The 14,656-nt window shown below is 35.3% G+C and overlaps 1 protein-coding gene across 1 annotated transcript in view; it reads left to right on the plus strand.

Annotated features, from left to right (window-relative positions):
• LOC105491959 (serine/arginine repetitive matrix protein 1-like) overlaps positions 1 to 14,656 on the plus strand; it is a 159,868-nt gene that overhangs the window by 29,506 nt on the left and 115,706 nt on the right. The window contains exons 3-7 of the mRNA XM_071098702.1: positions 195 to 316; positions 1,327 to 1,428; positions 3,115 to 3,305; positions 6,903 to 7,044; positions 10,600 to 10,720. The gene's annotated coding sequence lies outside the window, so the exon portion shown is untranslated. The remainder of the gene's footprint in view (positions 1 to 194; positions 317 to 1,326; positions 1,429 to 3,114; positions 3,306 to 6,902; positions 7,045 to 10,599; positions 10,721 to 14,656) is intronic.

The raw sequence follows: 14,656 nt of genomic DNA on the forward strand, positions 1-14,656 counted from the left end.
AAATTGGAAACCAAAATGAAGAGGAACTTTAGGAGTTTGCAATCTAGTGGAAGACATCCAATTTTGGTGAGTCGGTGGGGTATGATAATGGAAAGTTGTTGAGAATATACTTGCTTCATGACCCATTAAAACAGAATTGTGACTGGAAATGTTTATATGGTATCTTAAAATTAATGAATTTTATTTGTTTGCAGGTGGCAGTGGGCTTGCATCACAGGTTGCAGCAGATGTTCTCAATATCTCTATTAAAATTTCCTTATTTCTGTATGTGAGAGGAGCTCCAGAGCCGCATCCTTATGGTAGCTACCATGCCGTGGTAGGTGATGCTGTACTTTTCTGCATCATCCTTCCTGTCCTAACAGAGGATCTGGGTTAGAATCTAGCTGTTGTTTTTGTAAACAACCTATGGAGAACTGAAAGAAGAATGTTTCAATAATATCTAAATTGTTATTTCTTTGAGGTTATGTTCTATGCCTTGTTATTTTTATAATTGTTCACAGAACCTCTAAATACTGCCTTGCTCATCATAGGCACTTAGCATTGTGATTTTGTTTGACTTGTATCTAGTTTTAATGGCTTCTTATTAATTTTTAAGTTGTTAATCTAATTTCTTATTCTTTCAAATAATAAAGAAGCATGTAACATTAATTTTACTTACAAACAATGTCTTCCAGTAATATTTTATCAGCTTCTCAATTTTATGAAGGAGATTCAACTAGAAACTGATAAAATTCCATATCAGGAGTCAGTAGAACTATTTTATTGTAAAACCTCTGTATTAACAAGAATGAACACTGTAGCTAGTAACTAAAGTATTTTTTCTTCATAAAAAATGGAAGTATTTTTCAGAATTCTAGGAAATGTCAAAGTAATTTTGGCTGTAGTCGTATTACATTTAATGCTATAGAGAATATTTATAAAATTAACAAAAATATTCTGTAATTTCCTCAGTTATTGCTACTGGTGATGAGGGATGTAAAGTTGGCATGCTTTCATGTTTTGAGCATCATCATTATACACTTCTGATTTTGCAAGTCAGAAACAATCTTTGTTTTAGTTAAGATAGCTGAGAACATTCTTAGGTAGGGGATCAGGCTTTCATCATTTGTGTATTTATGTAAGTAATATATACAATACAATGAATTGATCAGAGTAACTACATGTATAATTTTTAATGAAAGAATCATACAGTATTTATACATTTCTGTGACTTTTTAAAAGTTTATCAGAATATGGTAGTTTGGGACCAAAAACATAGGTTTTATTTCTGTATAGATCATTTTATTTTGTTATTTTCTGTGACCACTGGTAACAATCATCTTACAGATGTAAGCTGCCATTCACTGGGAGCTTTGGCAAGAGAATTGGCTAGATCAGCAAGCCCATCTCCACTATGGAACAACAACTTGCAGCTCATCTCTATTGATGGTGAGTCAGTGTCATCTTCATACATGAAAGATCATGTTTTATCTTTGCAGTGTTATCAAACAACAATTTGTCTTAAACTTTGTTTTATGAGACGTTATTGGGATCTTGAACCATGATGCTTCATTACTTGAGCCAAAAAGACAACAAAGAAATCAACACAACAGTGGAAAATAATGCAAGTTATAATTTGTTATCTATGAATATACTTAAAATTTGTTTGATTAACTTCTATCTGTCATCTCCATTCTCACTCCTTATAACACATGCCAGCTAACTTATAATTCATGACTCTTATTTGAGTACATATACTAGAAAAGAGTCCTATTGATCACATATGTTGTATACTTATTTTAAAACTGTATTACTAGGCCAGGTGCGGTAGCTTATGCCTGTAATCCCAGCACTTTGGGAGGCCGAGGCGGGAAGATCACTTGAGGCCAGGAGTTTGAAACCAGCCTGGCCAACATGTTGAAATCCTGTCTGTACTAAAAACACTTCACTTGGGAGGCTGAGGCACTAGAGTCGCTTGAACCTGGGAGGCGGAAGCTGCAGTGAGGTGAGATCGCACCACTGCACTCCAGCCTGGGTGACAGAGCAAGACTGTGTCTTTAAAAAAAAAAAAAAAAAAAAAAAAGTGTATGTTACTGATACCAGGAAATTTCAGCAAAGATTCTCTTCCATTTTCTTTTTTTCTGTTTCTTTTTTTTTTTTTTTTGAGACCGAGTCTCACTCTGTCACCAAGGCTGGAGTGCAGTGGCGCGATCTGGCTCACTGCAAGCTCCGCCTCCTGGGTTCACACCATTCTCCTGCCTCAGCCTCCTGAGTAGCTGGGACTACAGGCACCCACCACCATGCCTGGCTAATTTTTTGTACTTGTAGTAGAGACAGGGTTTCACCGTGTTAGCCAGGATGGTCTTGATCTCCTGACCTCATGATCCGCCTGCCTCGGCCTCCCAAAGTGCTGGGATTGCAGGTGTGAGCCACCGCACCCGGCCTCTCTTCCATTTTCAAATAGGTTATTTAGTTGGTCTACGGGTGGCCATTGTTAATGCTTGTTGCAAGTTTGCTATTCCAGAGATATAGTGCTTGACTTTTTTTTTTTTTTTTTTTTTTGAGACAGAGTCTCGCTCTGTTGCCCAGGCTGGAGTGCAGTGGCGTGATCTTGGCTCACTACAATCTCAGCCTCCTAGGTTCACACCATTCTCTTGCCTCAGCCTCCTGAGTAGCTGGGACTACAGGCGCCCACCACCACACCTGGCTAATTTTTTGTGTTTTTAGTAGAAACGGGGTTTCACTGTGTTAGCCAGGATGGGCTTGACTTCTATATATTTAATATCATTACAAGAGTCAGTAGTATATCTACATAGCTATCTGCAGTTCAGGGTTAATATCATTTAATAGTATTTAGTAATCATAACTTCATTTTACTGTACTAATTACATTTATAATTTGACCAAATCTTATATAATCATGAAGTATGTGTATGTATGTGTGAGTATATATAAGTAACTTGCTGCAGTCACTTATGTTGCTTTGACCCTCTTTATTCTAGTTGCTTTCACTTGAGTTATCACCATTGTCAGGTTTTCAAAGTAAATTTTCTTTACAGTCTTGCTTTGCTAGTGTCCTGCCTGTTTTTTTTTTTTTTTGTAATTGTTACTATCTTTCAACTTTTCTTCTTTACAGTATAAACAAATCCCAAGGTCAAAAATTTGTAGGACTGATGCTCACTGAAGTCAAAACTACTTTTAGATATGAGGGAAGAGGATCCTTATCCTACAAGTACATGACCTCACATGATTGGACTAGCCTAACCATCAATATGAATTGTTTTTGAAAGAGGCTTCTGGCAGCCTTTTCCGTTACTACCCAACATCGTATGTACTTCTTACATGTTAAACCCCAGTTAAACTGACTAGCTTGTATTCATCCTACCATGATAAGCTATTTTGCGCTTTTGTCTTCGTTCATATTCTCCTTCTTACCATTATAGGCTTTCCTCTTTGCTCTCTGATAGGTACCAACTTTCATTCAAGATTGAACTTGGTGAACACTTTGAAATCCTTCTTGACTACTGACCTCTGTCACTGAAATTTCCAAGATATAGATCTCTTCTAGAGCCTACATTTCATTGTTCTTATTTACTTATGTCTTCTTCTTACTAGACTGTAGATTTCTTAAGGGCAAGTACAAAGACTATGTTTTAAATTCATTTGCATGTCCCCAATTTCTAGCATAATACCTGGCAATAGTAGTTACTTAATGAGCATTTGTGGAATGAATGAATAAGTAAGTTAAACAGGAAAGAAAAGGTGATTCTAGTAGTTGGTGTGATAATGATGATAATGTGAATTCCCAAGTGGAGTGCTGCTACACTTTTCAGGGAATATTCAGTGTGGAAAACAGTATCTTTCCCAAGGTCTCACCATAATTATACTAGTTTCTTAGAGTAAATGTATAATGTGTGCCTGAAATTTTGTTATTTTGAAAAACCAAACATTTATTATTGGAAATTTACCCACAAAATTTATACAGCTGAATTTAAAAAATTAATACTAAATTTCAGTAATGAGTATAATGGAGTTTAAGAACTCCGTTACTTTCTCTATGGAGATCTTGTGTTATGATCAGTCTAAAGCTGGAAAAGGACCCTTCTGCTTGAAAATTATGAAGAGTAAATCAAAGGAGGAGCACATTTGTTACCATATTTAAAGTTTCATTTACTTTAAAGCTGTGTAATTCTGTGTCATGCAGTGCTGATGAAAAAGCTTATAATGGCCAGTATTGTCAGAATGGCACATTCTTACATGGTTCAATAGTTTACACTTCAAAAAACACTCATTTATCACATTACCCCTTTAGTAATATATCAGGCTATAAGTTGATTTTATATTTTGCCTATTTACTGAGATTGTATTAATTAGAAGTTAAATGTTCTTTGACTGTCATAGTTTTAACTGAGGAATTACAATGAGGATATTAAAAGGAAGCTTAAGGTTTCTAATATTAACTAGGTTCTGTTAAATGATTTCACTTGTTTTAGAATATATAGAAATACACCATGTTAGAATGAGTGGCATATATACTAAGTAATTCAAATGAAGTGGGGAGAGGGTGGAGGAGATTGGAAGGAATGAAATTTTCCTTGTTCAAACTGTAAACACTAAAACCTTTAATTTTGTAGGAAGACATTCTATACTCTGGTCATTCAACTTGTATATCCTTAGTCTATTTAGTAGTCAAAAACTTCTAAGTAAGTATGTGTGATTTAATTTGTGCTGCTGAGAAACAGTGATCAAAAATGGCAATAAAAGCCACATAATTAAATAAGAATACTAAAAAAAAAAAAAAAAAAAAAAACAAAAAACCTAAGAATTTTACTGTGTCCCATTCTTCATTCAATTTCTGGCAGCCTTCATGATTACAAATCACTTGATTGACTAACTAGACATTCTCAAAGTGAATTATGTATCAGGTTCATTTTTCCTGGTTGATAGTTGACACATGCTGTAACTCTTTCACTTTGTGATATATCAAATTCTTGTAACAGTAATAAGAGATATAATCAGCTCTTTATTTCAGGAAAACTAAATTGCCTTTTTAAAAAATGAAATGCACTTGCTAACATTTTAACAACACAATGTAATTCCTGCCTTCGGATTTCAGGGTGGAATATACAGTGATGATGTTATTTTTCAGATTAAAAAAGTCTTTCGAATGATTTTCTGACAGGCATAAAACTGTTGATATCAGTTCTATAAGCTGCCTGGGCAGTTGCCTGAGCCTAGTTGCAAAACAGTTAGATTTTCTGTTCTTCTTATTTAAAAAATGCATGATAGAGAAATTGTGCATTTAAAAAACATTTTCTTTGGAAGGAAATGTAGTTTTCCCTAAATGTCCAATTTGCAATGAGGCCATGATGTTGCAAACTTTAAAATGTGGAGCATTCTAATGGCTATTAATAGGGAGGGTCTCTTTTTGAGTAGGGAAAAGGGTCCATAGTGACCTGAATCTTGAGTATTTCCATTCGTTAAACCAAATCAAGGGAGTCAACTCTGCTTTCAAATATATTCTGTTCTCTTTTGACTTAATATGAATTCTTCATGCATAACTCTACTGGCAACTGAGTGGTAGAAAATTCCTTTAGCATAACTGTATTTTCTTTAATCCCATTTATCTAAACAATTGAAAATAAAATGGGCACTCTTTTTTTTTTTATTGTACTTTAAGTTCTGGGATACATGTGCACAACATGCAGGTTTGTTACATACGTATACACGTGCCATGGTGGTTTGCTGCACCTGTTAACCAGTCATCTACATTAGACATTTCTCCTAATGCTATCCCTCCCTAGCCCCCCACCACTCGATAGGGCCCTGGTGTGTGATGTTCCCCTCCCTGTGTCCATGTGTTCTCATTGTTCATCTCCCACTTATGAGTGAGAACATGCAGTGTTTGGTTTTCTATTTCTGTGTTAGTTTGCTGAGAATGATGGTTTCCAGCTTCATCCATGTCCCTGCAAAGGACATGAACTCATCCTTTTTTGTGGCTGCATAGTATTCTATGGTGTACATGTGAAAATGGGCACTCTTTAATGTTATTGATATATTAAGAATTGAGAATCCTGCACAAAATTCAGTCATTCCCTTAGTAAAAGTGAAGTCACTTCACTGAGAATTCTCACGCATGGGAATGTAGGGCCTGTGTAAGTGTCATTATGAGATCCTCTTACTAATAAAAAAAATTATATATGAGAAAGTAATTCTGTGTTTCTCATGAAGGCAGACTTATCAAAAGTTAACGGAAGCTTTGTGTATATAAGGACCATAGAATTGTACTGCTGTACCTACCCCTATGTAAAAGCAGAGTAATTAATACCTCAGAGTTTCAGTGCCTTTCCCCTTACTTTCTTTGTTTTTATGAATAAGATTTATTCTATTAGAACTAAAAATTGTTTTCTTGCTATTTCATTGTCTTTATAAGGATATGGTTTTATAAAAAAAATCCTTATTACCTTTCTGAGTAATATTACCCTTCTGAGTAATATTCTACTGAATTTATGTGAACATATAGGGTAGCAATGTGTTATTACACATAGTCGTATATACATGGCAATTTTTTTTCTTAGTATTTTGTTCTCTTTAAAATGATCTAAAGTTCTTGAATTTATGCTTTGGCTACCTTGAAATTTAATTTTCAATCCCCTAACACTATTAATTTTGTGCTTAGTAGTTAAAATTGCTACTAAACATCTTTTATGGGATTAAAATCTTATTCCTGATTAGGCAATGAATTATATAAATAATCAGTTATTACATTCATTTACAAATTATGACTAAAATGTTAATCCTCCAAATATGTTTTTAACAATATAGACCACCCTGGTATAATTGAAATTAAGGAATTAGAAATGGAAAGATAAAGAATCAGTTTATTTAATTAATTAATTAATTTATTTATTTATTTTTCTTTAGACAGAGTCTCACTCTGTCACCCAGACTGGAGTGCAGTGGCACGGTCTTGATTCACTGCAACCTTTGCCTCCCGGGTTCAAGTGATTCTCCTACCTCAGCCTCCTGAGTAGCTGAAATTATAGGCATGTGCCACCATGCCCAGGTAAGTTTTTTCCTTTTTTTTTCTTTTTTGTAGTTTTAGTAGAGACAGGGTCTCACGGAGTTGGCCAAGCTGCTCTTGAACTCCTGATCTCAAGTGATCCACCCACCTTGGCCTCGCAAAGTGCTGGAATTAACAGGCGTGAGCCACCATGCCTGACCTAGTTTATTAATTATAGAAAAAACTTTAAGTCTTTTTTTACTTTAGTAGGTTTTGTGAGAAGACCATAAACTGAACTGGAGCCGTAAAATAATGCCATTCTCCAGACTAACTTGATACATTCTGCGTTTTGACATAGCTGGACATTTGGAATCTAGAGGCATTATTGTACTTCTTTAGACATACTGAGGTAAACCATATATGGTAAAATGGGCTTTTGTTGCTGTGACCAGACCATAAGATGTGGGAATGAAAGAACAGCAGGGGAAAGGGGGAGACAGAAAATATTTTTTTGGCCACATAAATTGATTGAATTAGTTTGATTGTTTGTTTATGTTGATTAAACAGATTGCTAGGTTGTCTCCATTTGTGATGTACAACTTGATGCTTAATTGCTCCCATTGAGCTATTTAGTAATAGGAAAGTCATTGAGAGAGGAAGTGAAATATCTGGAGATTTCCTTCAGGAAAACTGAAGGAAAATATTTAAGAAGGAATTTCTGGTTTTTGCTTTTCTAAGTAAGTGTGTAAAGGGGTCAGGATGTCCAGTATAAATAAAATCTGCCAGCCTTAACATTCCACAATTTTTACTTTAATCCTTGACACTGATTCTCTCTCCCTTTTTCCGATTGACATGTGCAAGACAGTAACATTAGCATTTTTGTAACATGGTCCAAGTGTCTCATATTACATAAATTTTTATTGTATTGGTCATATCAGCATTACATTGGTATGCCTATTTTAGTTTTGTATGTTAACACTGACATTTTCTATTCTGATGATACAAGCAGGTTTTCAATAGTGTCTGTATATTAATATTTATGGCCCTTTTGAATATTTCTGGTTAAATCCTTCCTTGGCCTGGATTTGGTTAGTTCTTTATTTCTCTTGTTTAGGCATATGCTAAAAGTTGGAACTACAGAGTAATAGGTATGGAGTACAGAATTATGATATCTTTTTATTACATAAACGCTAAAATGGCATAAGTGTATTTTGTATGATTCTAGGCCTCCTTGCTGTTGATATTATAGATAATATGTAAAATAATTCTTTTAGATCCCCTTTTAATTGGATTCAATGATATTTGGTTTTGATTCTGAGAAATGTATACATTATTTTGCGAAGAGATTCAAGGGACATGGATGTTAATGGTGGTAGATGCTGGCTGGAATCAGTAATTTTGGATTGATATCAAAGAAGAACATAAAGAAGGCATTGTTTTAGTTAAAATTAATGGTCTACAGCAACATGTAATAGCATTTAGTACATTCTACTTTTGATGTCTACCTAGTACTTTAAAGCCTCAAATAATATACACTTTTGTTGGTGTATCAGTCAGTATTCTCCAGAGAAACAGAACCAATAAAATACATATATATGCATATACATATGCATATGCATATACATACACATACTCAACACACACACATATATGATTTATTTTAAGAAATTGGCTCACACAGTTGTAGGGACTGGCAAGTCTGAAATCTGTAGGGCAGGCTGGCAGGCTGGAAACTCACACAGCAGGTGATGCTGCAGTCTTAAGGCAGAATTTCTTCTCATCCAGGACCCTCAGTTTTTGCTCGTAAGGCCTTCAACTCATGGGATAAGACCCACCCACATTATTAAAAGTTAATCTCTTTTACTTAAAGTTAGCTGATTGTAGACGTTAACAACATCTACAGAACACTTCACAGTAACATCTAGGTTAGTGTTTGATTAAATAAGTGGGTACTATAACATAGCCAAATTGAGCCATAAAACTAACCATCACAGTTGGTCATTCTCTCCCATCCACCATTATTTATGTCACAAGTCACAGAAATGCCTAATGTCAAACTATGAAACTATCATCAAAGAACATATTAGGTAACTTCCTTGAAATGAAAGCGATCAATTTCAGAGATAATAGCTGGCATCCGTTTGTTCATTAACAAATATTTATTGAATGCTCTGTATATGCCAGTACTGAAAAAGAATGACATGCAAAACCACTTATGGACCTTATTATTTTGTAGTTTACTGGTTAGAGTTGAGGCCTAGGAAAGAGGCAAAATGTGGTTGTTAATCCAATGAAAAAACCGTTTCCCTGAGGCTTGCTTCATGTAAATTTTTATTACATAAATCTTATGATAATTGCAATGTATAAGATAGCCAACCTCCTCTTTAAATAATTTATATTTCTTTGATATTGGTGTCTAGAGATTTTTGAGAACAGTTTTGGAAAATTTCGAGAGGTTAATTAACTTGCCCACAGTTATACAACCACTAAGTGAAAGAGCAGGAATTCAAACTCAATCTGTCCGAATCTGAAGACCATGAATTTTTCCTATCCCACTCAGATTGTCTCTATATAAAACTTCTTAGCAAGGCTCCTGGATCCCTTGGGACAGCCTCTTGTCTGTGTAAAGAGATTCCTAGGCTTCTGTGGATGAAATTTCCTATGATCTCTTTTGGTAACTACAAGTGAGTTTATTTGACTGACTTTGTCTCCCAAGTAGAATGAAAATTATTATGTGAATTATGTGGGTAGAATGAAATGTTTAAAAACTGAGGTTAAGGTAAAATTAATGAAATTAACAACAAAAGAAGAGTAGGTTAAGTAGGTGCTAGGAAAGTATTACAGTATATTCAGGCTTGGGCCAAAAAATGACTAACATTTAAAGAAATGTGCAGGAGTAAAAGTGTGAGAGAAGGAAGAGAAAAAGAGCAATTTGCGTAAGAGGCAAAAGTATGGATTAATGCCCATCTACTGCCTTTTATTCCTTAATAGAAGTTTAGCATAGAGTAAAATGAATTTGGCCTTAGAGATAGTAGATGTTTCTATTTTGTGACTGTTCCAAAACATTAAGTCATTTTGTGGTATAGAAACACTAATAGTTGGGAATAGTTACAGAGATACTTAATGCTTGTCAAATAACAAGTACTCCTCTAATTTTCTAGCCACTTTGTAGCTGGTTGATGGGGTTGTGGGGGACTGGGGGTAGGTCACCAGTACTTTATGGTGTATCCACAAAATAGCAGAACCTCTGTCAGCCTTGGTTCTTAAGTGAATATGAAGTAGAAACCCTCATTGATGAATTTTGTGCATGTAGCATAAGTGAGAAATAAGTTTTTGTTGTACTAAGCCATGGAGATTATGGGATGTTTGTTATTAAACTGTGTAACCCATCTTAACTCTATAGGGATTTAAGTGTTCCTCCCTACCCCTGGCCCTGCTAAACTGTCCTCACACTGCTCATACTAAGTCTTTAATATCCAATCCATCTCTGCGTGCTTTTTCTTATCAAAAGCCCCCCAGTAGGTGTAAACTCTTTGTAGTCATTCTTATAATTTCTGATATCATTGATGTTATTAGATTAGATATACTTACAGAATAACTCTTTTTTTTTTTTTTTAGACGGAATCTTGCTGTGTCGCCAGGCTGAAGTGCAGTGGTGCGATCTCAGCTCACAGCAACATCCACCTCCTGGGTTCAAGTGATTCTCCTACCTCAGCCTCCCGAGTAGCTGGGATTACAGGTGCACCACCACACCCAGCTAATTTTTGTATTTTGAGTAGAGACGGGGTTGCACCATGTTGGCCAGGACGGTCTTGATCACTTGACTTCATGATCCGCCCACCTCGGCCTCCCAAAGTGAGCCACCGTGCCCCGCTGAGTAACTTATTTTTTTGCATGGCTATTACAAATTACTAACAGTTATTCTAATTTTATATTTAAGATTGAGACTTTAAGATTAGGTTTTCATATAATTTATTAGGATTATTTGGAAATTCTTCAGAGTATGCTGCCTGGGGACTTGAAAATAATAGCAGGCAGTGTAAAGTCAACTATTTTGACATGTCTGTTTCTTCCCCAAGATTAAATTATATAATGTGCCAACCCATATAATTATATATTCCACAGCATATTAGAATCCATGCTAGTTTTTATAATAATTTAGGGCTAATGAAAGTTTCTGTCTTCTAATGAATATGCAACTTTTGACAAATGACCGTAATGTACCATTTGCCTTTTTGCCTTGGCTACCTGTGAGCTCATAGTGAAAATTAGTTTTCACTTTTATTAATTTCCTGATCTATAGTTCCTCGTATAATCATGTCCTATATTTGTTCATTTAATTACTGAGTTCCCACTTATCTTTAGTTTTAAATTAACTTTGTATAAAAATGTTTTATTTTTTGAGCTAGAGTCTCTAATATTTTTATTTCTTAGGTCCTGTTAAGTACTTAGTCCCTCCTTTCCCATTTCTCTTTTCTTGCTTTGCAGGAATCTAATGACCATTGAACTGTAGCCATTACTTAATTACAAATATTTTCTTCACTAATGTCAGACTGTGGGCCTTTGTATATACACTTTTAACAAACTTTTTGGAAGTGCAATACACCTCACAATAACTTCTCAATGCCGAATCATAGTATTTGAAGACATTTTAAACAACAATTAAACTCAACTTATTTACTACCAATAATGCACATAAGTCAGCTGAAGTGAGGATAACATGAATAGCACAATACATTATGGTTGCTGTCTGGCCAACAGTAATAATAAAAAACCTTCAGTTTTGACATGTGTCTTGATTTCAGAGATGTTTAAAAAGTTTGTAAGTTACCATTGATAAAATATGAGTTTGCTTTTTCAAATATTCCTTCTTCTCTCCTTCTGGAACTCAAGAGTAAACATATATTAGATTTTCTCACCATTTTATGCATGCTGGTTCCTAGGCTACTCTCTGAGTCATTTTTTTATTTTTTCTGATCTGCCTTCCAGTTCACTAGTTCTATCATTTTGTGGGTCTGATCTGCTGCAAATGCAATACATTGAGTTTTAAATTTCAATCATTGTGTTTTCATTTCTAGAAATTTCATTTGATTCTTTTTCAAATTACTTTTCCATTTTTTTTGTAGTTTCCTATCCCTGCAGATGTTTTCAATTATGCCATTTAATTTTTTAAATATAGCAAGCATAGTTTTATAATTTGTATCTGATAATTCTAATATCTGAAGTCTTAATAGGTCTGTTTCAGTTGTCCTGTCATTATGCATATTTTTGCCCATGTTGCTTTGCTTCCTTGTATGCGTGGTTATCTTTGTTATTGCTCTTGCAAAATTATTTGGAGAGTCCTGGAGGCTTAGAATGAACATACCTTTTAGGAAGAATTTGCATTTGCTTTTGCCAAGGATCTTGGGATCGTAACCTGGTCAGTGAATCCTAATGAGGGCCAGGCTGTGGCCAAATATTTTTAGACAGACTTTTCCCTCCTTTGCCATTTCTCTTTTCTTTCCTCCTCTGCTCCTCTTAGGGTCCAGACAACCTTCATTGAAGTCCTTGGGGTGGGTGGGAAATGAGGATGGCAGGTTTCATTCTAGGTATAGCCCTTTGAGGTCAAACTTAATGCAGAGAGAGTTTTCTATTCTATGTGCCACCTTACGTGGGATCTTGAGCCTTGATTTCTAAATGCCTTGCCTTTGATATTTTAGAATTGAAGCTTAAATTTACCAACTAGCAAATGTCCTCAAGGCAAATTGGCTTAGGTGTTCGATATTCTTCTTACCAGAAAGGTAAACACTGGTTTTTTTTTAACTTCACCCAGAATTTGGCATGACAGTTCCCCATTATCTTGTCAGCTTAGTGCTTTGAGAGATTGCATTTAAAAAAATTCTGCATTTTCAGTTTTCAGCAGGAGGAATGGCCTCAACTAGTCGTTTTCAACTGGGGGTGATTTTTTTCCGCTAGGGAACATTTGATACTGTTTGGGGATGTTTTAGTTGTTAGAACTGGGGTTGGGGGAACTACTGTCACCTGTTGGGAAGAGACCAGCAATGCTGTTGATTGTACTATAATGCACGGGCTACCCCCAACAACAAACAAATTACATAGCCCCAAATATCAATAATGCCAAGGTTCAAATAACCTAACCTTCCATTACTGAAAATAGAAGTTCAAGAAGATAGTTTATAATTTTGAAATTTTTAGGTCTTAATAAATTGTCATACTTTCACAGATTTTATTTCATACTAAGTAATTTATTTCAAATTTTACATTCCAACTAGAGAAAATTTTCTAAGCCAGTTTTTGTTCTTCATGAGTATTACTATCAAGGTCACATTTTTCATGTACTATGTTTTACCCTGGTACTTGTTGGCAGGGTCAGGACTAAGGTGAGATGAGCAAGGCATTTGCCTCACACAAAATACACAATGAATAAAATGTCAAAACTTTAAATAAAGACAGAATCACTAAAAGTACTTTGCCATATTGGAACCTGAGGCAAAAAGAAAAATAAGTAGAACTATTTAAAATTTTGATATTTTGTTCATCATAGATTTTTATATTAATTTTGATTGTTTAAAACATTGCATTAAAATATTGTTTAATGTGTTTGCCGAGTTTTTTTTTTTTGACACCCCCTTAAATTCGCACCAATGTGAGTGTCTTGCTTCCTTATTTGATTCTTGCCCTGCTCGTTATTGAGTCATTCTGGTTGGGTAGCTCATACAGGATGGAGAGGCCAGGACTGATACTAGGTTTCATTTCTTGAACAGGACATGTGGAAAGGTTGCTGTCCTAATAAAGGGGTAGTGGAAGGTTTGAGGGACAGTGGTGCTGATGTTCAAATTTTTGATTATATCCAGTTATACTTTGAGTAAAAACTGTTCAGGGGATCCGGGGTAAAGTTGCAAAGGCCCCATAGGTATACCAACCAAACATTAAGAAACTGAGTTGGTAATTCCAATTTAAGAGAGCAGTCATATAGGAAGAAGTACTGATACATTTAGGGAGGAGGCATAGCCACTAGGTTTAAGGCCATAGCTATCAGGATTAGGGTTATGATTTCCGTTAAGGGAGACTGAAAGACCATGGCTTAACATACTGTTCCTAGGAGGAAAAAGTGTAATGTGAACTCATTTATTCTGACTGGAATACACAAGAGGCAAAGGAAGCCTCAGAAACTTTATGGTGGGCCTGCTTATCACATGGGAAGAGTGAGACTTGGGAGACACCATGGAAACCAGTTGACTGTATTTACCATTCTTGCCTCCTTCCAATTTATCTCTCCTACCTCAATGTGGCGAATGACCAAATGGTAAGAGGTACATGAAGTGTGCTTTAAAGCAGTTTAGATATTTCTTACCTCAGTCAAAATTAACTCAGATACAAGCGTAGGACAGAATCTGCAGGTGGAAGGTGGGTACATTGGTGACACTTAGAGGTGGTTAGGGAAACCTGAGGCAGGAGAAAAGCAAAAGTGAGGCTAATGTTGGAAAGTGTTTTGAAGCGTTAATTTTTAAACTGTTAAAGTAAAAAGTCATTTTCTTCTATTAAACCAGTAATATGTGTGTCATCATAAGCACGCATATACTTGCACAGTAGAACAGAGTGACTATTTTTTTGTATTGGTGTTCCCATGCTTTTTATCCCTCGGAGTCTCTCAATTTCAGTTGTACCAAAATTT

This window comes from Macaca nemestrina, chromosome 6 (genome assembly GCF_043159975.1).
Source record: "Macaca nemestrina isolate mMacNem1 chromosome 6, mMacNem.hap1, whole genome shotgun sequence".
NCBI lineage: Eukaryota > Metazoa > Chordata > Mammalia > Primates > Cercopithecidae > Macaca > Macaca nemestrina.